Raw genomic sequence first — 25,155 nt, 5'->3', positions numbered from 1 at the left:
TGAAGGACTATGGGGAGTGCACTATACTATATGGAGGACTATGGGGAGTGCATTAAACTATATGGAGGACTATGAGGAGTGCATTAAACTATATGGAGGACTATGGGTAGTGCATTATACTGTATGGCGGACTATGGGGAGTGCATTATACTATATGGAGAACTATGGGGAGTGCAGTATACTGTATGAAGGACTATAAGGAGTGCATTATACTATATGGAGGACTATGGGGAGTGCATTATACTATATGGAGGACTATGGGGAATGCAATATACTATATGGAGGACTATGGGGAGTCCATTATACTATATGGAGGACTATGGGGAGTGCAGTATACTGTATGAAGGAATATGTGGAGTGCATTATGCTGCATAGAGGACTATGGGGAGTGCATTATACTATATGGAGGACAATGGGGAGTGCATTATACTATATGGAGGACTATGGGGAGTGCATTATACTATATGGGGGACTATGGGGAGTGCAGTATACTGTATGAAGGACTATAAGGAGTGCATTATACTATATGGGGGACAATGGGGAGTGCATTTTACTATATGGAGGACTATGGGGAATGCATTATACTATATGGAGGACTATGGGGAGTCTATTATACTACATGGAGTACTATGGGGAGTGCAGTATATTGTATGAAGGACTATGGGGAGTGCATTATACTGCATGGAGGACTATGGGGAGTGCATTATACTATATGGAGGACTATGGGGAGTGCATTATGCTAAATGGAGGACTATGGTGAGTGAAGTATATTGTATGAAGGGCTATTGGGAGTGCATTATACTCTATGGAGGACTATGGGTGTACATTATACTATATGGAGGACTATGAGGAGTGCATTATACTATATGGAGGACTATGGGGAGTGCATTAAACCATATGGAGGACTATGGGGCACATTATACTATATGGAGTACTATGGGGAGTGTATTATACTGTATGAAGGACTATGGGGAGTGCATTATACCATATGGAGGACTATGGGGAGTGCATTAAACTATATGGAGGACTATGAGGAGTGCATTAAACTATATGGAGGACTATGGGTAGTGCATTATACTGTATGGCGGACTATGGGGAGTGCATTATACTATATGGAGGACTATGGGGAGTGCAGTATACTGCATGAAGGACTATAAGGAGTGCATTATACTATATGGAGGACAATGGGGAGTGCATTATACTATATGGAGGACTATGGGGAATGCAATATACTATATGGAGGACTATGGGGAGTCCATTATACTATATGGAGGACTATGGGGAGTGCAGTATACTGTATGAAGGACTATGTGGAGTGCATTATACTGCATAGAGGACTATGGGGAGTGCATTATACCATATGGAGGACAATGGGGAGTGCATTATACTATATGGAGGACTATGGGGAGTGCATTATACTATATGGAGGACTATGGGGAGTGCAGTATACTGTATGAAGGAGTATAAGGAGTGCATTAAACTATATGGGGACAATGGGGAGTGCATTTTACTATATGGAGGACTATGGGGAATGCATTATACTATATGGAGGACTATGGGGAGTCTATTATACTATATGGAGTACTATGGGGAGTGCAGTATATTGTATGAAGGACTATGTGGAGTGCACTATACTTGTCACGCTGTCTCTGTATACTGGAGGTAGGGGGCCTAAGCTGACCCTAAGCTGGGGCCCTGACTAATCCCTCAACCTGGAGGTACTGTTAAAGGTACAGAGGTCCAGGCCGCCAGCGTAACCCCTACCTCCTGAGGATCCCTGCACCTAAGTAATCTAGTCCTGAGAAGGACCCCGATCACAACAAAAGAGGACAAGTAATAATATGCCCACACACAGTACTTAGACGAACGAGACAGTACAAGGGAAAAACCAAAACCACCTTGCATACAAAAACTACACAACTACAACAGAGGGAACACCAACGGGAAAGGAGATAAATGATAAAGCGAGGAAGGGAAAAAACACTCCAAATACACTTATCTCAGAAACTCCAAATACCACGATCCGCTCTGTAAGTCTGTATGAAATGCTTTCACCGACACTTTCCAAACAGACCAGCAGGCATTTGAAGGAGACTCACTACAGCAGCATTGATTGCAGCTGGGCGAGGCTGGACCTCGTCTAGCACAGAGAGAGAGAGAATTAACTCCCTCACTGCCGAAAACACAAAGCACCAAAAAGTCAGCTGCGAGAAGTCAGGCTGTGTAATCGTGACGATCTTCGTGGCGACACACCCGTGACAGTACCCCCCCTTCTACGAGGGGCCTCCGGACCCTCAGGGCCAGGTTTATCCGGGTGAGTCGTGTGGAAGGCCCGAACTAATCGGTCTGCGTTAATATCCGACGCAGGAACCCACATCCTCTCCTCAGGACCATACCCTTTCCAATGAACCAGGTACTGAAGGGACCGGCGATTAAAACGTGAATCGATGACCCTTGATACCTGGAACTCCAAGTTACCATTGACCACCACTGGAGGGGGAGGTAAAGGTGACGGTACCACCGGCGCCACATACCTCTTAAGCAACGATCTGTGGAACACGTTGTGAATTTTAAACGTAGGGGGGAGGTCAAGACGGAATGCCACCGGATTAATAATAGAACTGATTCTGTACGGCCCGATGAACCTGGGACCCAGTTTCCAGGAGGGAACCTTAAGTTTAATATTCCTGGTAGACAACCATACCCGATCGTTCACACTTAGGTCCGGACCAGACACTCTCCTCCTATCAGCCATACGTTTGTATCGGTTCCCCATAGTATTCAGATTCTTCAGCACCCCTCTCCATACTGAAGCGAGTGATGAGGAAAATCGTTCCTCCTCAGGAACCCCCGAAGAGCCCCCCCTACTGAAAGTACAAAACTGGGGGTGAAAACCATATGCCCCAAAAAACGGGGACTTACCAGTGGACTCGCTCTGCCTATTATTAAGAGCAAACTCTGCCAGAGGTAAGAAAGAAGCCCAGTCCTCCTGGTTCTCTGACACAAAACACCGGAGATATGTCTCCAAGCTCTGGTTTATACGTTCCGTCTGACCATTGGTCTGAGGGTGAAAAGCCGATGAGAATGACAAATGCATCCCCCGCCGTGCACAAAACGCCTTCCAGAACTTGGACACAAACTGAGACCCCCGATCAGACACTACATCGGAGGGTACCCCGTGAAGCCTCACAATCTCCCCAATGAACACCTGCGCAAGAGTTTTAGCATTAGGGAGAGCCGGAAGAGCGATAAAATGTGCCATCTTGCTGAACCTGTCCACTACAACGAGTATGACCGTTTTACCCGAAGACGGAGGGAGGTCCGTAATAAAGTCCATAGACAGATGAGTCCAAGGACGCTCCGGGATCTTCAAAGGTAAGAGGGCCCCAGACGGACAGGTATGTGAGGTCTTAGAGCGTGCACAAACCCCACAGGACGCGACAAAAGTTACCACCTCCTTATGTAAGTTAGGCCACCAAAACCGACGCGAGAGGAGATCCACAGTTGCTTTACTCCCCGGGTGTCCTGCCAAAACTGAGTTATGGTGTGCCTCGATCACCTTTTGTCGCAACTGATCTGGAACAAACAGTCTCCCCGGAGGTCCAACAGGGGCGTCCCCCTGAGCCTCCAATACCTCCTCCTCCAGCTCAGAGCATACTGCCGAAACCACCACCCCCTCCTGAAGGATAGGAATCGGGTCGTCCGTATTCCCGGCCCCAGGGAAACTGCGAGATAAGGCATCCGCCTTTACATTTTTTGACCCAGGACGATATGTAACGACAAAATTAAACCTGGTAAAAAACAATGACCACCTAGCTTGTCTGGGATTCAGACGTTTCGCGGACTCCAGATATAGCAGGTTCTTGTGATCGGTGATGACGGTGACCGGATGGACTGCCCCCTCCAAAAAATGGCGCCACTCCTCAAAAGCTAACTTAATGGCCAAGAGTTCCCTATTGCCGACATCGTAATTCCTCTCAGCGGACGACAATTTTTTAGAGAAAAAGGCGCACGGATGCCACTTACCAGGGGACGAACCTTGTGACAATACTGCTCCCACCCCTACCTCGGAAGCGTCTACCTCTACAATGAATGGCTGTGACGCATCAGGTTGAATGAGTATGGGTGCCGAGGCAAAACATTTTTTCAAGCAGGAGAATGCTTGACAAGCCTTGTCAGACCACCTAGAAAAATCCGTCCCCTTTTTAGTCATGTCTGTGAGAGGCTTAACCATGGACGAGAAATTACGAATGAACTTCCGGTAATAATTAGCAAACCCCAGGAAACGTTGTAGTGCCTTAAGATTCTCTGGCCGATCCCACTCAAGAACTGCCCGCACTTTCCCAGGGTCCATACGAAAACCGGACGCTGAAACCAGGAAGCCTAAAAACTGGAGTTCCTGTACGGCGAACACACACTTTTCCCATTTGGCATACAGTTTATTATCCCGCAAGATCTGTAACACCTGCCTAACGTGCTCCTGATGAGACTCCAGATCCGGCGAGTAAATTAAGATATCATCCAGATATATGACAACAAACTGTCCCACCAGGCGGCGAAAAATGTCATTAACAAAGTGTTGGAACACCGCCGGGGCATTAGTCAGACCGAATGGCATGACAAGGTTCTCATAATGCCCCTCCGGAGTGTTAAACGCCGTCTTCCACTCATCCCCCTCCTTCATCCTAATCAGATTGTACGCCCCCCTGAGATCCAACTTAGAGAACCATTTGGCGCCCACGATCTGATTAAAGAGATCGGGAATAAGTGGGAGTGGATACGGATCTCGGACCGTAATCCGATTAAGTTCACGGAAATCCAGGCAAGGGCGTAGGCCTCCATCTTTCTTCTTAACAAAGAAGAACCCCGCAGCCACCGGTGAAGATGAAGGTCTAATATGCCCCTTAGCCAGACTTTCTGAAATATAATCCTTCATGGCCTGCCTCTCAGGACCAGAAAGGTTATACAACCTAGCTTTAGGTAACTTGGCCTCAGGGAGCAGTTTTACAGAACAGTCATACTCGCGATGAGGAGGTAGTTCCTGACACCCTTTCTCCGAGAATACATCCTCAAAGTCCGCCAGAAATGGAGGTAAGACCCAAGGAGTAACCGCACCGATGACCGTGTTCATGCAGTTTTTATTACAGAATTTACTCCATTGGCTTATCTCTCTGGTTTGCCAATTAATAACCGGGTTATGCTTAGTTAACCAAGGAAGGCCCAACACTATAGGAGTGGGAAGACCCTCCAACACGTAGCAAGACAACAGTTCTTTATGTATCGCCCCCACTTGAAGTTTTACGTCATGCACAGCTTGCAAAAAACTTCCCTGACCGAGAGGCCTGGCATCGATCGAGAATATGGGGATGGGTTTAGCCAACTCACTCAATCGCATACCTTGAACCCGGGCAAACCGAGCATCAACCAGATTAGCCCCGGCCCCACTATCCAGAAGAACAGATATCCTCTCAGTTCTCGTACCCACCACCACCTCCGCCGGTACGAGAAACTGAGACGAACCTAGGGACGAAATACCTACTCCCAGATTGCCATCCACCACACAACCTGGGATCAACAGTTTTCCGACGACTCTTCACTCTGCAAGGGACGGGATGGACACCCCCCAATAAAATGTCCCTTTCTCCCGCAGAAGAAACACCTTCCTGTCTTATGGCGCACCACCGGTCCCCTCCCCCGAAATGATGTCCCTCCTAATTGCATAGGCTCCTCTGGACTGACCAGGGGAACCACCATATGAGGGGACCTTGTAGGAGGTGGAGTCATCACAGGGGGTCGAGTTATCCCGCACCTCTCCCGAAGCCGTCTGTCAACGCGAATAGCCAGGGCCATAGCGGCTTCCAGTGACGCGGGAGTGTCATACTGTGCCAACACATCCTGTAATTTGTCGGATAAACCTTGACAAAACTGGCTCCTAAGAGCCGGGTCATTCCACTGGGTGTCCGTGGCCCACCTACGGAACTCCGAACAGAATTCCTCCGCCGGACGATCTCCCTGCTGGATCCTACGTAACTTAGACTCAGCAAGGGAGATCCGATCTGGGTCATCATATACGAGTCCCAGAGCAGCGAAAAACCTATCCACTGACTGGAGAGCCGGGGAGCCCGGGGGAAGAGAGAACGCCCAAGATTGTGGGTCCCCTTGTAGGAGCGAGATGACAATTCCCACCCTTTGTTCTTCACTCCCCGATGACCGAGGCCGCAGCCGAAAGTACAATTTGCATGCCTCCCGGAAAACAAAAAACTTGTCCCGCCCCCCAGTGAACCTGTCAGGGAGAGCTACTTTAGGTTCTGGTCCGGCTTGCTCCTGAGGATGCAAAACCTTGGACCTAATGTCCGCCAGCTCCATGGACAAACTCTGCAACTGCCGAGCTAGACCGGCTACTGGATCCATGGTAGCTGGAGAAAAACTAAGTGGGTCGGTGAAAATGTCACGCTGTCTCTGTATACTGGAGGTAGGGGGCCTAAGCTGACCCTAAGCTGGGGCCCTGACTAATCCCTCAACCTGGAGGTACTGTTAAAGGTACAGAGGTCCAGGCCGCCAGCGTAACCCCTACCTCCTGAGGATCCCTGCACCTAAGTAATCTAGTCCTGAGAAGGACCCCGATCACAACAAAAGAGGACAAGTAATAATATGCCCACACACAGTACTTAGACGAACGAGACAGTACAAGGGAAAAACCAAAACCACCTTGCATACAAAAACTACACAACTACAACAGAGGGAACACCAACGGGAAAGGAGATAAATGATAAAGCGAGGAAGGGAAAAAACACTCCAAATACACTTATCTCAGAAACTCCAAATACCACGATCCGCTCTGTAAGTCTGTATGAAATGCTTTCACCGACACTTTCCAAACAGACCAGCAGGCATTTGAAGGAGACTCACTACAGCAGCATTGATTGCAGCTGGGCGAGGCTGGACCTCGTCTAGCACAGAGAGAGAGAGAATTAACTCCCTCACTGCCGAAAACACAAAGCACCAAAAAGTCAGCTGCGAGAAGTCAGGCTGTGTAATCGTGACGATCTTCGTGGCGACACACCCGTGACAATACTGCATGGAGGACTATGGGGAGTGCATTATACTATATGGAGGACTATGGGGAGTGCATTATGCTATATGGAGGACTATGGTGAGTGAAGTATATTGTATGAAGGGCTATTGGGAGTGCATTATACTCTATGGAGGACTATGGGTGTGCATTATACTATATGGAGGACTATGAGGAGTGCATTATACTATATGGAGGACTATGGCGAGTGCATTAAACTGTATGGAGGACTATGGGGTACATTATGCTATATGGAAGACTATGGGGAGTGTATTACACTGTACGAAGGACTATGGGGAGTGCATTATACTGCATGAAGGACTATGGAGAGTGCATTATGCTATATGGAGGACCATGGGGAGTGCATTATACTATATGGAGGACTATCGGGAGTGCAGTATACTGTATGAAGAACTATGGGGAGTGCATTGTACTATATGGAGGACTATGGGGAGTGCATTATGCTATATGGAGGACAATGGGGAGTGCAGTATACTGTATGAAAAGCTATTGGGAGTGCATTATACTCTATGGAGATCTATGGGTTTGCATTATACTATATGGAGGACTATGAGGAGTGCATTATACTATATGGAGGACTATGGGGAGTGCATTAAACTATATGGAGGACTATGGGGTACATTATACTATTTGGAAGACTATGGGGAGTGTATTATGATGTATGAAGGACTATGGGGAGTGCAATATACTATATGGAGGACTATGGGGAGTGCATTAAACTATATGGAGGACTATAGGGAGTGCATTAAACTATATGGAGGACCATGGGGTACATTATACTATATGAAGGACTATGGGTAGTGTATTACACTGTATGGAGGAATATGGGGAGTGCATTATACTAAATGGAAGACTATGCGGAGTGCATTATACTATATGGAAGACTATGGGGAGTGCATTATACTATATGGAGGACTATGGGGAGTCCATTATACTTTATGGAGGACTATGGAGAGTGCAGTATACTGTATGAATGACTATGGGGAGTGCATTATACTGCATGAAGGACTATGAGGAGTGCATTATACTATATGAAGGACTATGGGGAGCGCATTATACTATATGGAGGACTATGAGGAGTGCATTATGCTATATGGAGGACTATGGGGAGTGCAGTATACTGTATGAAGGACTATGGGGAGTGCATTATACTCTATGGAGGACTATGCGGTGTGTTTTATACGTTATGGAGGACTATGAGGAGTGCATTATACTATATGGAGGACTATGTGGAGAGCATTATACTATATGGAGGACTATGGGGAGCGTATTATACTGTATGGAGGACTATGGGGAGTGCATTATACTCTAGGGAGGACTATGGGGAGTGCATTAAACTATATGGAGGACTATGGGGTACAATATACTATATGGAGGACTATGGGGAGTGTATTATACTGCATGAAGGACTATGGGGAGTGCATTATACTATATGGAGGACTATGGGGAGTGCTTTAAACTATATGGAGGCCTATGGGGAGTGCATTAAACTATATGTAGGACTGTGGGTAGTGCATTATACTGTATGGAGGACTATGGGGAGTGCATTATACTATATGGAGGACTATGGGGAGTGCATTATACTATATGGAGGACTATGGGGAGTGTAGTATACTGTATGAAGGACTACAATGAGTGCATTATAATATATGGAGGACAATGGGGAGTGCATTATACTTTATGGAGGACTATGGGGAATGCATTATACTATATGGAGAACTATGGGGAGTCCATTATACTATATGGAGGACTATGGGGAGTGCAGTACACTGCATGAAGGACTATGGGGAGTGCATTATACTGCATAGAGGACTATGGGGAGTGCATTATACTATATGGAGGACCATGGGGAGTGCATTACACTATATGGAGGACTATGGGGAGTGCATTATACTATATGGAGGACTATGGGGAGTGCAGTATACTGTATGGAGGACTATAAGGAGTGCATTATACTATATGGAGGACAATGGGGAGTGCATTATACTACACGGAGGACTATGGGGAATGCATTATACTCTATGGAGGACTATGGGGAGTGCATTATACTATATGGAGGACTATGGTGAGTGCATTATACTATATGGAGGACTATGGGGAGTGCAGTATACTGTATGAAGGACTATAAGGAGTGCATTATACAATATGGAGGACAATGGGGAGTGCATTATACTGTATGAAGGACTATGGGGAGTGCATTACACTGCATAGAGGACTATGGGGAGTGCATTATACTATATGGAGGACTATGGGGAGTCCATTATACTTTATGGAGGACTATGGGAAGTGCAGTATACTGTATTAAGGACTATGGGGAGTGCATTAAACTATATGGAGGACTATGGGGTACATTATACTATATGAAGGACTATGGGTTGTGCAGTATACTGTATGAAGGACTATGGGGAGTGCATTATACTCCATGAAGAACTATAGGGAGTGCATTATACTATATGGAGGACCATGGGGAGTGCATTATACTATACGGAGGACTATGGGTAGTGCATTATACTTTATGAAGGACTATGGGGAGTGTATTATACTTTATGGAGGATTATGGGGGGCATATTATATTGTATGGAGGACTATGGGGAGTGTAGTATACTATATGGAGGACTGTGGGGCTTATTATACTTTATCGAGGGCTATCAGAGGGCCATTATAATATTTAGAGAGCTAGTGGGGGTGATCATACTGTGTTGGAGTCACCATACTTTGTCGAGGAAGTTGAGGTGGGGTACAGTTGGGTCACCATACTGTGCGTGTGGAGCTTACTGTGGAGGAATTCACTGAGGGGGTGCAGTATTTGTGGGCACTTTTGTTAGCATAATACTTTATGGGTGCAATGAAACAGGAATCTAGGGCTTCAGTAGAAGGAAAATTACTTTGTAAATGCTGCAAAGTTGTAAGATCTGCTCTTCTGTGACCCCGCCGAAAAGTATTATTTTTTTTGTTGGGTGAGGGGTCCAATTAGAACTTCTGCTATGGGGCCCCTATGATTTCTATGTATGCCCCTGGCCTCAGGATGAACATATTACACGAGGCCATACTATGCTGTCGCATGTGTCCCATTCAGCATAGAGTTTTTTATCACAATATATTCTATTGTATGATACTGTTAAGGATAACATGGTAACTTTAAGTTGGTCTCTCTAATCCGTAGGTCAAGATATGGGTTTAGTTTTTACGGCGTTCATTGTATTGTAAAAGTGACCTGAAGACCTGAGTTTGCACATCAATACAATAAACGCAATATTAAATTTCTATTTTTTTTTTGAAGTGGTAAAAAAATTTAGAAGTTTGTAAAAAAAGAAAACTTGGTTTGTGTCAACATTTTCAGAGACCCATTTTGACTTTTTGTTTTGCCAAGTTTTTGACGCTAAGGTTCGGATACGGCTTTAAAGAAGGAAACCACTTGCAATTGTAACACAATTTTATTTCTAACAGTTGATTTAACAGATAAAATACATAATTAAAGGAATAGTATGATATGATGATATTGCGTACACTTTTTTAGATGTTATAATACAAATGTTAAACAATGGTGGGCGATTAACCCACACAATGCAAAGAGCTCTTAGGAATCAAGTAAGTAATTAAACACAAAGGGTTATGTAAATCTTCATGTTTTACAATAACTGTCAATAAACAGAAGACTTTGTGATAGATGCTTCAGACAATGAACAAGCAGGTCCTTAAGATGTTAAACATTTTCTTGTGTCTAAACATCAATTGAATGCAAAGTAAAGTTAAAGAGAATGGGTCTTATCTGTCTGTTAATATATAACCAACCAGAGCAAATGCTTTGATTTGAACACATTCTGTATATTTCATATTGGACTCAAAATAGACATTTTTATATTCACATTACACTTTTCCATCAGTGGAGCCGTGTATGGGCTTTTTTTTTTTCTTCGTGGTGTCCTGACATTTTTCATTGATACTAATTTGGGCTACATATGTTATTTTCATCACTATTGTGAGGAGCTGGCCAAGCACTAAAGACTATTGGACCAATGGACGTAGAGCAGAGTCCGACTTTTTCCAGCACGGAGCACCGGTTTGTCAATTTTATTGTTGTGTTTTATTACAGATTTGCTTTCTTGGCAGTTTAAGGTTCACAAATCTCTCATGGAAAGTGTTCAGCTTCACGAATCAATGTTTCCACTCAGTGACAGTAATCAATGGAAGACGTGCAGGATGTATCTTATGCATACATAAGGCCTACATTAGCATTTCTGTCCTGTATCTGGTGGGGGCATGTGTGTCTGTTCCTCTCTGCAGGGGGCATGCCTAATATACAACCCTGCAGACTGGCTGGAGACTGGGCTGCTGGAACATTCTTCAGCAATTGTTTAAGAGGAGGGTGTGAACACTTCTGCCATCTAGGGGTCTGAGGAGAGGGAGAACAATAAGCCACAAGTTTAGTGGGGGACATGGTGCAGTGACGTTGAGGGTTAGAGGATCTTTTGCTGAGGTGACGTCCTGGTGCTTAGATATGGAGGATCTAAAGAGATTGGAGATCGGTTGTCAGCGGTAGCTGGTTACATGTGCTACGGAAATGGGATCTGTTGTCTGGACTTGATGAACTATACTAAGGACTGTTGTTGCTGGCTGGAGTGGAATACACGTGCTACGGTCCTGATATCTAGAGGAGCATGGACTGTGACAACAGACTATCCTGGCGGGAGATACAAAAGCTGTGGGGCTACTAAAAGTTGGGAGACAGTGGGTATTGCCTGCTACGGGGAAGAGGAACTATTGGCTCCAGGATGGTGGCGGATCTTGTGGACCGGACACATTGCATTGTGACCATCTACCCGAAATTGCTGTGGATGTAGACAGTGGATGTAAGGAATAAAAAATAGTTGTATCATTAACCTGCCTAGGTGATTATTACAATCCACAACCTCAGATCTTCACAACTATTTTGTTGTATTTTTTGAGGAAGGTGTGTGGGGACTGAAATTTCTCAATTCTGATGATTTCACTTACATTTACAGTACAGTGTTTACTGACACTTTGATAAATGTGGCAATACTAAATCATTTTTTTCATTTACTTATTTTTTAATGTGCGAAAAGTCGTGTAATTGAAATTTCTATGTTTAAAAAAATATATATATTTTTAAAAACTTTTTTTTTCATTTGTTAGTCCCCAAATTAATTTATTATTGTTTTTTTAAATAGCGCCATTATATTCCGCAGCGCTTTATATACATTTTCATTGCTATCCCCAATGGGGCTTACAGTCTAATTAATTTTCTTTGAAATGTAGGAGGAAACCAGAGAAGCCGTAAGAAACCTACACAAACATGGGAGAACATTCAGGCTCCTTGCAGAAATTGTCCTTGGTTGAATTTTAACCCAAGATCCCAGCACTGCAAAGAAACAGTGCTTACCACTGAGCCAATGTGCTGCCCTATATATAGTACAGTGCTAACCACTGAGCCACTGTGCTGCCCTATATTCAGTACAATGTAAACCACTGAGCCACTCTGCTGCTCTATATATAGTACAGTTCTAACCACTGAGCCACTTGCTGCCCTATATATAGTACAGTGCTAACCACTGAGCCACTGTGCTGTCCTATATTCAGTTCAATGTAAACCACTGAGCCACCATGCTGTTCTACGTATAGTACAGTGCTAACCACTGACCCACCATGCTGCCCTATATATAGAACAGTGCTAACCACTGAGCCATCATGATGCTCTATATATAGAACAGTGCTAACCACTGAGCCACCGTTCTGCCCTATATAATCTAGTACAGTCCTAACCAATGAGTCATCTTTCTGCCCTATATATAGCACTGCAGAGTGCTAACCACTGAGCCGTTATGCTGCTCTATATAGTACGGTGCTAACCACTGAGCTACCATGCTGTTCTATATATAGAACAGTGCTAACTACTGAGCCACCGTTCTGCCCTATATAATGTAGTACAGTTCTAACCACTGAGCCGCCATTCTGCCCTTTATATAGCACTGCACAGTGCTAACCACTGAGCCACCATGCTGCCCTATATATAGAACAGTGCTAACTACTGAGCCATCCTGTTACTCTACACTGTGTGCAGAATTATTAGGCAAGTTGTATTTTAGAGGATTATTTTTATTATTGATCAACAACTATGTTCTCAATCAGCCCAAAAGACTCATAAATATTCAAGCTTAATATTTTGGAAGTTGGAGTGGTTTTTTTAGATTTGGCTATCTTAGGAGGATATCTGTTTGTGCAGGTAACTATTACTGTGCAGAATTATTAGGCAACTTAATAAAAACCAAATATAATCCCATCTCACTTGTTTATTTTCACCAGGTAAACCAATATCAGTGCACAAAATTTAGAAATAAACATTTCTGACATGCAAAAACCAAAACCCAAAAAATTAGTGACCAATATAGCCACCTTTCTTTATGATGACCCTCAGCAGCCTCCATCCATAGATTCTGTCAGTTGCTTGATCTGTTTTCGATCCACATTGCGTGCAGCAGCCACCACAGCCTCCCAGGCACTGTTCCCAGAGGTGTACTGTTTTCCCTCCCTGTAGATCTCACCACAGCCTCCCAGACACTGTTCCCAGAGGTGTACTGTTTTCCCTCCCTGTAGATCTCACATTTTATGATGGACCACAGGTTCTCTATGGGGTTCAGATCAGGTGAACAAGGGGGCCATGTCATTATTTTTTCTTCTTTTAGACCTTTACTGGCCAGCCACGATGTGGAGTAGTTGGATACATGTGATGGAGCATTGTCCTGCATGAAAATCATGTTTTTCTTGAACGGTAGCGACTTCTTCCTGTACCACTGCTTGAAGAAGTTGTCTTCCAGAAACTGGCAGTAGGTCTGGGAGTTGAGCTTCACTCCATCCTCAACCTGAAAAGGTCCCACAAGTTCATCTTTGATGATACCAGCCCATACCAGTACCCCACCTCCACCTTGCTGGCGTCTGAGTCGGCAGTACCCCACCTCCACCTTGCTGGCGTCTGAGTCGGAGTGGCGCTCTCTGCCCTTTACTGATCCAGCCTCTGGCCCATCCATCTGGCCCATCAAGAGTCACTCTCATTTCATCAGTCCATAAAACTTTTGAAAAATCAGTCTTAAGATATTTCTTGGCCCATTCTTGACGTTTTATCTTATGTTTCTTGTTCATAGGTGGTGGTTTTTCAGCCTTCCTTACCTTGGCCATGTCCCTGAGTATCGCACACCTTGTGCTTTTTGATACTCCAGTAACGTTGCAGCTCTGAAATATGGCAAAACTGGTGGCGAATGGCATCTTGGCAGCTTCACGCCTGATTTTCCTCTATTCATGGGCAGTTATTTTGCGCCTTTTTTGGCCAACACGCTTCTTGCGACCCTGCTGGCTATTTGCCATGAAACGCTTGATTGTTCGGTGATCACGCTTCAAAAGTTTGGAAATTTCAAGACTGTTGCCTCCCTCTGCAAGACATCTCACAATATTGGACTTTTCAGAGCAGTCAAATCTCTCTTCTGACCCATTTCGCCAAAGTAAAGGAAGTTGCCTAATAATTAAGCCCACCTTATATAGGGTGTTGATGTCATTAGTCAACACCCCTCCTCATTACAGAGATGCACATCACCAGATTTACTTCATTGGTAGTTGGCTCTGAAGACTATGCAGCTTGGAGTAGGACGACATGTATAAGAAGTATCATGTGATCAAAATACTCATTTGCCTAATAATTCTGCACACAGTGTATATAGTATGGTGTTAACCATTGAGCCACCCTAATGCCCTATATATAGTACAGTGCTAACCACTGAGTCGCCATGCAGCCCTTTATATAGCACAGTGCTAACCACTGAGCCACCATGCTGCCCACTTGAACCTGTCATTGTTTTCTATCACTTATATCACACATTGCAGTGCCACAGTGTTGCACAATATAGTGACAATCTTGGTCTCCTTTGATACTCGGCATACTGCGGAGATGATGACGATGGGGACCTTTAGCGCGCCCGCAGCTGTCACAGTAACCCATCGGTGCCTGCCATGGGGCGTGATCGGACCTGGTGCACACTTGCTTCAGCAATGACATCAGGTAAATGTTGCTGTCAGAGACTGACATTGTGGCTATAAAGCTCCTGCCCCGGCTGTTAGTGATCGGGGGCGTCTCTGAACGATAGCGCCATCAGCTGTTTGTGGATGGAGTTCAGCTCCTGAGCCACATGCTGCCACCCAGACACAGGTACAATTGACGCGCCCCTGGGCCTGTGTCGCGCTGCGTTGCGCACGCGGGAGCTTACCCGGAGCCGGATCTCTTGAGGGTTGTAGTCTCGTGGCGGTGACCCGGTCCGTGCCCAGGGAGTCAAACTGAGCGGCGAGGTAACAGCGGTAGATGTAGAACGACTACGCCACCCGTTGAATGCAGCTATGGAGCTGCCGCTGCAGGACAGTCCGCTGAGGCCGGTGGATGGATGGTGCAGCGTAGATGGTATAACCCCCAACGGGAGGGGTATGGCCTCAGGGCAGCGGATGTGGATGATGGGGGTAGCAGGAACCACTCAGAGACGGTGCGGTGTAATTCAGGGTCTTTACTGGTAACAACGATAGACCCTCCCGGAGTACTTGCTAGCAATTGGGGCCTGGTCAGTCCTTGAGCAGATGGGATCTCCCCTGGCCAGGCGGAGTTGTAGGCCTTCCCAACTAACTGTACTCTTCTGGCTACCTTGCTAGAGGCGGGAATAAGTAGCCCACGTCCCTGAGTGTACCGTGTGGTGCTCACCCGTATGGCCGGTGACTCGGGGCCTTCTAATGGCTTCCGCTCCACGATGGCGGTGCTGGTCCCACGCGTGTGACCGTGCCTTCGGGCTTCTGGGCCAGAGGACCTGAAATCCTCTGCCGGACGGTTTCTGCTGCTGGGTAGGAGTTAGTCCCCACAGCCTCGGACTCCGGGTCCGGTAAGAAATCTTCTCAGTCAGGGCGAGCTCTGCAGCTGCCAGCCCCTGACTCGTTGTAACACTGCTCCCCACAGAGCTCCTGATGTTTCTTGCTATGCTGCTTCTCTTCTCTACTCTTGTTCTGTCTTCTTTCTCACTAACCCTGCCTCAGCCCCGGGTTTATATAGGGGAAGTCCTTCCCCTCCCAAGACTGGGCAGGAGGTGTGGCATGCACAGGATCCCTGACCAAAGGACCTCCCACCTGCTCTCAGACGTAATATCTCTATCACTGTGGCAACCAGACCCCTGGGGTGTCACATTCCCCCCTAGTGAAATTTAGTACTCCGGGACTAAACATATTTTTTTTTTTAGAAAAACATAACAAGGTATAACAATAACAATACAATAAGAAAAACACATAAGATGGTTACGGCGTGTCCGCAACCGGGTGCAGTTTTGAAAAGCAAGGTGTCCATTTCACCAAAACAGGGAGACGTAACCAGGTAGGGGCCTGTCCTGCCCCGAGTCCTTAACAGTCTTTAGTCCATCCTGGGTTACGCTCCAACTATGTACAAGGATTCCCGGTAAATCCACCAAGGACTCCTAAAAAGAACTAGAAACACAAAATTATACACAAGCAACTATAAACAAGTAAACATATAAGATAGGTTAAACATTTAGATCCTCCAACGTGCGGGTAGCTGGCCTCTAGTGGCCCTAGTGGACCTACGGAGCTGACTGTCTGGCCCTGAACTACAGGGTGTAGGAGCTGTCAAGGGTAAACTGGGCAGCTGTCTATGGGCCCTCTGGCTCACTAGGGGTATGGCAGGCTCACTATAAGCAGAGGGTTGATTTTCCGGGTCTGCTTGTGTAGAGTCTTCTGCCTCCTGGACCGGCTGTTCTTCCAGCTCTACCGGTTGCTCCGTAGGTTCTTGGGATGATGGTTGGAGGAAGGTGAGTACGGGTACCACAACTGCACCATTGACTTGAGTCCAAGACCGAGGGAAGTCCCCGAGCACGGTACTAACCATATCTTCCCTTTCCTCTACGGGTCGATGGTCTTCTTGTTCCTCTTCAGGGTTCCTCAGTTGTTCGGGACACTTCTTCAGGTGGTCCCGGGATACAATGGCTGTGGTTTCCCCTCCGTCTTTACTGATGGTACAGACCTTCGGGTTTTCGTGGCTTGAGGGCAGTACGGTGTACGGGTCCTTCTCCCACTGGTCGTCCAACTTGTGGAGCCGTCTCTTCCTCTTCAAGACCTGCTCTCCGGGTACCAGGGGAACAGCGGGAGCATACTGGTTGTAAGTTTTCTCTTGTCTTTCCCTAGCCTGACAGAGACTTCGCTCCACGCTCTCCTGTACTCTCCGGTACTGCTGCTGCCTCTCTGTGTCCCAGTCTGTTTCTGGTGAAGTGTCCTCGGGTGTCAGGACTCCCATTTCCAGGTCAACAGGTAACTTACCAGGTCTTGCCCTCATTAGGTAAGCCGGGGTACAGTTGGTGGAACCTACCGGGTTGTGGTTGTATAGGTCCACCAGATCGGGCAACTTTTCAGGCCACAGACTGCGTTCTTCCAGGGGCAACGTTTTTAGAAGATCCATTACCACCTGGTTCATTTTTTCACAAAGTCCATTAGTCTGCGGATGGTAGGGTGTCGTCCTTATCTTCCGGCAGCCATACAGATTGCAGAATTCCTGGAAGACCTCCGCTTCAAAGGCAGGTCCCTGGTCCGTCAGCACTTGGTCCGGGTACCCGTGTGGACGGCAAAAGTGCTGCTGGAAGGCTCTAGCTGCTGTTTGAGCCGTTAAGTCCTTGACGGGGACGACAACCAGAAACCGGGAGTAATGATCCACGATGGTTAACGCGTAGACGTAGCCACTTCTGCTTGGGGTCAGTTTTACATGATCCAAGGCTACCAGTTCCAACGGTTGCCGGGTGACGATGGACTGCAGGGGAGTCTTCTGGCTGGCGCGGTCCTTCCTTCTCAGGTTGCACGGGCCACAGTCTCTGCACCACTTCTCAATGGTTCCCCTCATGCCTACCCAGTGGAATCGCTCGCGCAGCAGGAACTCCAGCTTCTTCCACCCGAAGTGTCCAGCTCCGTCGTGGTATGCCTCCATCACCATGGCTGCGTCTCTTCGTGGCACCACTACTTGCCAGAGTAATTCATGCGTCCGGGAGTTAACCATTCTGCGACACAACTTCCCTTTGTAAAGGAACAGTCGACTCTTCTCTGCCCATAGTTGTTTGGCTTCCTCCGGAGCGTCTGGTTCAAGGCGAGCCTCCGGCCGAGTCAGCATCTCCTTCACCAGTCGGACGGCAGGGTCGCTGTCTTGCGTTTCCGCCCAGTTGTAGTGAGGTAAGGGGTTCAACGTAGCAGCCTGCTTACTCCTTACCCGGTGGGAATACTGGATAGTCCCATGACGGTGGAACGCAGGGAGTTCAATCTCTTCCAGTCCCTCCGGATCTTCTCCTTCGTCCGGCAGGTTGGGCATCCTGGACAGGGCGTCCGCGTTAGTATTGGAGCGCCCTGCCCGGTATTTGATTATGAACTCGTAGTTGGACAGACGGGCCATCCACCTCTGCTCCAGGGCACCGAGTCTTGCCGTGTCCAGGTGTGTCAACGGGTTGTTATCCGTGTACACGGTGAACCGGGAAGAAGCAAGGTAATGCTTAAAGCGCTCAGTGACTGCCCATACCACGGCCAGGAACTCTAGCTTAAATGAGCTATAATTCTCGGGGTTCCTTTCGGTGGGTCGCAGTTTTCGGCTGGCGTAGGCGATTACTCGTTCTTTCCCCTGCTGGATCTGGGACAGTACGGCTCCTAGCCTGATGTTACTGGCGTCGGTGTAGAGGATGAAGGGCTGGCTATAATCCGGGTACGCCAAGATTTCATCCCCCGTGAGGGCCATCTTCAGCTGGCGGAAGGACTCTTCTTCTAGCTCTTCCCATTTGAAGGGCGGCTTCTGGTTCTTGGCCTTCCGGGACTGGCCTATCAGGAGGTCCTGCATAGGCGCTGCCTTTTTGGTGAAACCGGGAATAAACCTTCGGTAGTAGCCTACCAACCCGAGGAACTGCCGCACTTCTTTTACGCTGGAGGGGCTTGGCCATCCCTTAATTGCGGTGATCTTATCGGGGTCGGGAGCCACTCCGTCAGCGCTCACCACGTGTCCCAGGTACTGCACCTTTGGTTTCAGGAGGTGACACTTGGGGGGTTTCACCTTTAGGCCGTAACTCGCCAGAGCTTCGAACACCTCCGCCAGGTGTTTCAGGTGGTCCTCATAAGTTTTGGAGTATACGATGACATCGTCCAGGTACAACAGGACCGTCTCGAAGTTTCTGTGGCCCAGACAGCACTCCATTAATCGTTGGAAGGTTCCTGGGGCGTTGCAGAGTCCGAACGGCATGCAGGTGAACTCGCTAAGTCCCATCGGGGTGGTGAATGCGGTCTTCTCCCGGTCCGCCTCTGCTACAGGAACCTGCCAGTACCCGCTAGTGAGATCCAAGGTAGAGAAGAAGTTAGCAGACCTTAAAGCAGCCAATGACTCCTCTATCCTTGGTAAGGGGTACGCATCCTTGTGTGTGATACGGTTGATTTTCCGGTAATCTACACACATCCTCATGGTGTTGTCTTTCTTTTTGACTAAAACTAGCGGGGCTGCCCAGGGGCTACAGCTATCCCGGATTACCCCAGCCTCCTTCATGTCTCTAAGCATCCCCTTGGCGTGTTGGTAATGTGCAGGGGGTACGGGTCGATACCTCTCTTTTATGGGAGGATGATCTCCCGTGGGGATGCGGTGTTCTACCCCCTTGACTCGCCCGAAGTCTAACGGGTGTTTACTAAACACTCTCTCATACTCTTGAACCACCCGGTAGACTCCCTGTTTCTGGTGGGAGGGAGTGGAGTCAGTTCCCAAGTGTAGTTGCTGACACCAATCCTCCATTACTTTCTTAGAGCCGTTACCTTCCTCCGGGTGAGATGGAGGCAAGGGTTCCACAGACTGTATAGAGTTTTGGTTGATGGTATATAATTTTGCTAGCGTGGCATACCGGGGCAGGTACACTTCCCTCTCCCCGATATTGATTATGCGAACGGGCACCCTCCCATGGCGTACATTGACCACCCCCCGTGCTGTCAAAATGGTGGGCCTACTGTCTGAGTAAACTGGTTCTACCATTGCCTGGTAATCTCTACCTCTCAGACCAATAGCTGCCCGGCACCAAATCATCATTTCACTTTTTGGGGGCATGGCAATAGGGAAAGGGTCACACATTCTTACGCTACCAATCTCACCGCCGGAGAGTTCCACCTGTTGCCATCGCATCAGTGCCCGGATCTCTTTCTGGAGCACTCGCTGCTCGCCGGAGCTGGCGTTCTTGGCAACCTGCTGTAGAAGGAAAATCACCTCTGCAAGACAATTTTCAATTACATTAGTTCCTAGAGTTATTTTTGGGTGGCTCTCATGTTTGTCAATGTCTACAATGATCAGTCCCTGTGCTGCCAGTTCGACTCTACCGATTTTGATGGTCACCTCTTTAAATCCGATCTGTGGCACGGGCTGGCCATTGCTGGCGATGATACTCAAGTCGTCGTCAGGGTAGCGGGTAATATCCGAGTCATTCCAGTACTGCTTAAAGAGCACGTACGGGATGGTGGTGACCTGTGACCCGGTGTCCAGTAGGGCACTCATGGGAATGCCATCCAGTACCACAGGCAAGACTGGACGTCCTCCCACATATCTGTCGCGCCAGTTCGATGGGCCTGGTGATCTTTTTCCTGGGGGTTGGCCCTCTACCCCAGGTTGTGCCCGTTTAAAGAACAGTACCTTTCCATATGTCCGGGTTGATTGCAGCGGCGGCAGATGGGTCGTCCGTCCTCGCTGTATCGGTCACTGGGTCTTCCTCTGGCCGGTGTGGTCCTCCTTGGTCGACGCCACGGGATGTCCTCCGGTCCGGATGCCAGCTGGATCTTCCCTGGGGTGGAAACCTGTAAAGACTGCACAGTTCGGGTTAGCGCAGCAACGCTCTTAGCTAGCTCTTGGACCTGATGGCGTAGGTCTGGAGCCGGGTCATTGTCCAAAGCCTGCGCATCAGCTCCCACAGGCCCTGCCGACAAGGGCGCCGCCTCCTGGTGGTAAGTGATAGCTGGGCGCCTGTGGGTCACAACGCCACCCGGTGCCGGTTCTCGGAGCACCCGGATGGCTCTGTCCTTGAACTGTGCAAAGTCCAGATGGGGATCCTGTAAGGCCATTGCCCGCAACTGCGTTCGGTGGGCATTGCAATATAAACCCTCTATAAATTGTTCAGTCAACAGCCTGTCCTCGTTTCCCACCCCATCAGGGTCGGTCTGCTTTATGGCCCTCAGGGCCTCTTGTAGGTTTAGTGCATAGTCCCTTATACTCTCATGCGCTCGCTGCTTGCACCCGTAGAATCTAAGCTTAATCTCGGCTGAGGTGCGGGTATCAAAGGTGTCCTTCAGCCGGGTTAGTATCCCTGCGACAGTCTTCCTCCCAGGTGGCCAGGATTTTACTTCCCTTTTGGCTGCCCCAGTTAGTTGGGCCACCAGGATGCTCACTTTTTGCTCTTCTGTGAGGGGGTACACCTGGAAGAGGCTATCCAGCTTTTCTCTAAAGTCATGCAGGGTATGTGACTCCCCTGAGTACTGGGGTAGCCAAGCTGCTCCCGGGATATAGGGCATGGTGAAGGGCATAACTGCAGCAGCGGTGGCGCTGGCGGGGGTTGAGGCAGTGAAGCTCTCCTCCGTATCCGACATCTTCCTCCCCCCTAGTGGACCGTGGCCTACCTTGCGATGATCCTGTTCCGTAGGCCGCGGCTCCGCAGTGGATCGTCAGGGTTGAGGACCTTCCGTCGCGCTCCGGTGACGTCGGCGTCTGCTGGGCTCCTTCCAGGACCTTACGCAACGTCCGGACGTGAGGCGGGGCTTCAGTTCTCGCGCGCTTTCGGAGTCCACGCCCCTCTTCTTCCCGCGCGGCGTCCTCAAGATGGCGTCCAATGGCGGGAAAACTCCACGGATGGCGGGAAGAAGGTCGAAGATGGCGCCGGATGGCGGGAAAACTTCGCGGATGGCGGGAAGAAGGTAGAAGATGGCGCCGGATGGCGGGAAACCTCCACGGATAGCGGAAATCTTCACCACTGGTAAGTTTGAACAGTCTTTGCTTTTCAGGCACGCAGTACCCGGTGGTTGCGGGCACGAAATCCTGCCGACTACGCCAAAGTTGACGCGCCCCTGGGCTTGTGTCGCGCTGCGTTGCGCACGCGGGAGCTTACCCGGAGCCGGATCTCTTGAGGGTTGTAGTCTCGTGGCGGTGACCCGGTCCGTGCCCAGGGAGTCAAACTGAGCGGCGAGGTAACAGCGGTAGATGTAGAACGACTACGCCACCCGTTGAATGCAGCTATGGAGCTGCCGCTGCAGGACAGTCCGCTGAGGCCGGTGGATGGATGGTGCAGCGTAGATGGTATAACCCCCAACGGGAGGGGTATGGCCTCAGGGCAGCGGATGTGGATGATGGGGGTAGCAGGAACCACTCAGAGACGGTGCGGTGTAATTCAGGGTCTTTACTGGTAACAACGATAGACCCTCCCGGAGTACTTGCTAGCAATTGGGGCCTGGTCAGTCCTTGAGCAGATGGGATCTCCCCTGGCCAGGCGGAGTTGTAGGCCTTCCCAACTAACTGTACTCTTCTGGCTACCTTGCTAGAGGCGGGAATAAGTAGCCCACGTCCCTGAGTGTACCGTGTGGTGCTCACCCGTATGGCCGGTGACTCGGGGCCTTCTAATGGCTTCCGCTCCACGATGGCGGTGCTGGTCCCACGCGTGTGACCGTGCCTTCGGGCTTCTGGGCCAGAGGACCTGAAATCCTCTGCCGGACGGTTTCTGCTGCTGGGTAGGAGTTAGTCCCCACAGCCTCGGACTCCGGGTCCGGTAAGAAATCTTCTCAGTCAGGGCGAGCTCTGCAGCTGCCAGCCCCTGACTCGTTGTAACACTGCTCCCCACAGAGCTCCTGATGTTTCTTGCTATGCTGCTTCTCTTCTCTACTCTTGTTCTGTCTTCTTTCTCACTAACCCTGCCTCAGCCCCGGGTTTATATAGGGGAAGTCCTTCCCCTCCCAAGACTGGGCAGGAGGTGTGGCATGCACAGGATCCCTGACCAAAGGACCTCCCACCTGCTCTCAGACGTAATATCTCTATCACTGTGGCAACCAGACCCCTGGGGTGTCACATTCCCCCCTAGTGAAATTTAGTACTCCGGGACTAAACATATTTTTTTTTTTAGAAAAACATAACAAGGTATAACAATATCAATACAATAAGAAAAACACATAAGATGGTTACGGCGTGTCCGCAACCGGGTGCAGTTTTGAAAAGCAAGGTGTCCATTTCACCAAAACAGGGAGACGTAACCAGGTAGGGGCCTGTCCTGCCCCGAGTCCTTAACAGTCTTTAGTCCATCCTGGGTTACGCTCCAACTATGTACAAGGATTCCCGGTAAATCCACCAAGGACTCCTAAAAAGAACTAGAAACACAAAATTATACACAAGCAACTATAAACAAGTAAACATATAAGATAGGTTAAACATTTAGATCCTCCAACGTGCGGGTAGCTGGCCTCTAGTGGCCCTAGTGGACCTACGGAGCTGACTGTCTGGCCCTGAACTACAGGGTGTAGGAGCTGTCAAGGGTAAACTGGGCAGCTGTCTATGGGCCCTCTGGCTCACTAGGGGTATGGCAGGCTCACTATAAGCAGAGGGTTGATTTTCCGGGTCTGCTTGTGTAGAGTCTTCTGCCTCCTGGACCGGCTGTTCTTCCAGCTCTACCGGTTGCTCCGTAGGTTCTTGGGATGATGGTTGGAGGAAGGTGAGTACGGGTACCACAACTGCACCATTGACTTGAGTCCAAGACCGAGGGAAGTCCCCGAGCACGGTACTAACCATATCTTCCCTTTCCTCTACGGGTCGATGGTCTTCTTGTTCCTCTTCAGGGTTCCTCAGTTGTTCGGGACACTTCTTCAGGTGGTCCCGGGATACAATGGCTGTGGTTTCCCCTCCGTCTTTACTGATGGTACAGACCTTCGGGTTTTCGTGGCTTGAGGGCAGTACGGTGTACGGGTCCTTCTCCCACTGGTCGTCCAACTTGTGGAGCCGTCTCTTCCTCTTCAAGACCTGCTCTCCGGGTACCAGGGGAACAGCGGGAGCATACTGGTTGTAAGTTTTCTCTTGTCTTTCCCTAGCCTGACAGAGACTTCGCTCCACGCTCTCCTGTACTCTCCGGTACTGCTGCTGCCTCTCTGTGTCCCAGTCTGTTTCTGGTGAAGTGTCCTCGGGTGTCAGGACTCCCATTTCCAGGTCAACAGGTAACTTACCAGGTCTTGCCCTCATTAGGTAAGCCGGGGTACAGTTGGTGGAACCTACCGGGTTGTGGTTGTATAGGTCCACCAGATCGGGCAACTTTTCAGGCCACAGACTGCGTTCTTCCAGGGGCAACGTTTTTAGAAGATCCATTACCACCTGGTTCATTTTTTCACAAAGTCCATTAGTCTGCGGATGGTAGGGTGTCGTCCTTATCTTCCGGCAGCCATACAGATTGCAGAATTCCTGGAAGACCTCCGCTTCAAAGGCAGGTCCCTGGTCCGTCAGCACTTGGTCCGGGTACCCGTGTGGACGGCAAAAGTGCTGCTGGAAGGCTCTAGCTGCTGTTTGAGCCGTTAAGTCCTTGACGGGGACGACAACCAGAAACCGGGAGTAATGATCCACGATGGTTAACGCGTAGACGTAGCCACTTCTGCTTGGGGTCAGTTTTACATGATCCAAGGCTACCAGTTCCAACGGTTGCCGGGTGACGATGGACTGCAGGGGAGTCTTCTGGCTGGCGCGGTCCTTCCTTCTCAGGTTGCACGGGCCACAGTCTCTGCACCACTTCTCAATGGTTCCCCTCATGCCTACCCAGTGGAATCGCTCGCGCAGCAGGAACTCCAGCTTCTTCCACCCGAAGTGTCCAGCTCCGTCGTGGTATGCCTCCATCACCATGGCTGCGTCTCTTCGTGGCACCACTACTTGCCAGAGTAATTCATGCGTCCGGGAGTTAACCATTCTGCGACACAACTTCCCTTTGTAAAGGAACAGTCGACTCTTCTCTGCCCATAGT

Source organism: Phyllobates terribilis, unplaced genomic scaffold (assembly GCF_046119375.1).
Source record: "Phyllobates terribilis strain yellow unplaced genomic scaffold, ASM4611937v1 Scaffold_7__3_contigs__length_470593459, whole genome shotgun sequence".
NCBI classification, from domain to species: domain Eukaryota; kingdom Metazoa; phylum Chordata; class Amphibia; order Anura; family Dendrobatidae; genus Phyllobates; species Phyllobates terribilis.
Note: the sequence above shows the minus strand (reverse complement) of the source record.